The sequence below is a fragment of the Sinocyclocheilus rhinocerous genome, unplaced genomic scaffold (assembly GCF_001515625.1).
Source record: "Sinocyclocheilus rhinocerous isolate Xijiao unplaced genomic scaffold, SAMN03320098_v1.1 scaffold397, whole genome shotgun sequence".
Taxonomy (NCBI): Eukaryota; Metazoa; Chordata; class Actinopteri; order Cypriniformes; family Cyprinidae; genus Sinocyclocheilus; species Sinocyclocheilus rhinocerous.
Window position 1 is genome coordinate 214,747 of NW_015663491.1, and position 1,866 is coordinate 216,612.

The window sequence follows — 1,866 nt, forward strand, 5'->3', positions numbered from 1 at the left end:
ATTAATGTTTTATATATTATATATTTTATATTAAAAATAGAAAAAAATAATAATTTATTATTTCTTATAAAATGAATAAATAATTAAATAAGGTTGACAAATTGATTAATTCAAATGCTGGCAACAATCACCAGCTGCAGAAATTTCAGATTAGCAGGTTGTAAAATAAGTTATACTAATTCATATTTGGCAGGGTGTTCATTTCTTGCTTTCATAAAGGGAAGGTGATGCTAAGTGAAAGGGGGGCCGAACACAGCAGTGGTGTGGGACCAAGGCCAGCCCTCCGTACTGAAGGACTAAGACATTCTGACACACACACACACGCGCGTTTTTTATCACTGTCTGTCCTCCTCAAATGCTAATTGCTATATGACTAATTATGGCCCTGTTCCCGTTGATTTTCCTTAATGAGACAGCCAAGTTAATTATGTAATCAAACTATTTTATTAGCCCCTGCGGAACATGAGAGCGCGAGAGAGATTGTGAGAGTAAAATCAGAGAAGGAAAAGCTGACAGAGAGGAGTGTAAAATAAAACATGTCATTCCTGTACACGTTCTATGTGAAGTCGAGATCGCAGTTTTCGGCGCACATCCCTCCCCCTCTCTGTATTCTCATCTGAAGGTACAGGAAATGCTGATGGGGTGTGTTATGTGTGATGTGCATATGTGGTGCGTGAGTGTGTCATATCTAAAAACTGCAAGAGGAAGTCTGAATGATATGCTGTCATGGTGTATTCCCTTTTGTAGCCGTGGCAACTGCCATTTCAGCTCAACTCGGCTCGATGGGCGGCCACGCGTCACTCAATTCTGAACGTGACTGTCATCATGTGACTGAAATGACCAGCCAATTCAAATCTGATTTACACAGGCACATCAATTTGGATGCGTGTCATTTGATGTACAACACAACACCGCAAGCACAATCCGTTCGGTTAGGTTGGCGTCTGAAGCTAAACTGAAGTCAAGTGCTGGGCGGCCTCACTGTAGGAAACTAAGAAAGGACAAGTGGGAACATTCAGATGCTTTAAAATCTATTACAGCATCTATGAGACACATTCAGTCTCTAAAAGCAAAAAAAAATAAATAAAAAAACATTAAAATAATCCTAAAGTTGAACCCTAAAGTGAAAGCGACAACTGTGTTTAAAAGCAGAGTGAATCCTCTAAAGTATTGTTACAGTGTGAACAGAAAACTGGAGTCACTCCTGAAACTTTAAAAAAAAAAAAGTTAGTGATTATCATGGCAATGTTTTGACATCTTGTGGGTGTAAACAGGAAACACAGATATATCATCTCATATTTATATACACAGTACAGAGTATATACTTTTTTAGGAGTGAATTTAGTTGGGATCTAGGGTTGGGCCGATAGACGATGCCATCGTCCATCGCCGATGGCTGACAGACATCGTGATTCCTTCCCCACCACCCCCTCTCCCGCAAAACTTTTTTTTTTAAAAAGTTAGTGATTATCATGGCAATGTTTTGACATCTTGTGGGTGTAAACAGGAAACACAGATATATCATCTCATATTTATATACACAGTACAGAGTATATACTTTTTTAGGAGTGAATTTAGTTGGGATCTAGGGTTGGGCCGATAGACGATGCCATCGTCCATCGCCGATGGCTGACAGACATCGTGATTCCTTCCCCACCACCCCCTCTCCCGCAATCCGCTGCATCCCAGTTCCGTGTTCGGAAAGGAAATGAAGTGTACTACGGAAACCCTAAAGGGAATAAATAGCCTACGAGATGGGAGGATAAAAAAAATTATTCAATACTTTTTTTCGCAATTATATCGTTGGGTAAGTATAGGCGACTGTATATAAATTGCGGGCATCAGGGAGCCGCTATTGAAACCGCT

The 1,866-nt window shown here is 40.0% G+C and overlaps 1 protein-coding gene across 2 annotated transcripts in view; it reads right to left on the reverse strand.

Annotated features, from left to right (window-relative positions):
- The window catches only part of LOC107728840 (homeobox protein cut-like 1), a 153,033-nt gene that overhangs the window by 76,453 nt on the left and 74,714 nt on the right, over positions 1-1,866 (reverse strand). The window lies entirely within an intron of this gene.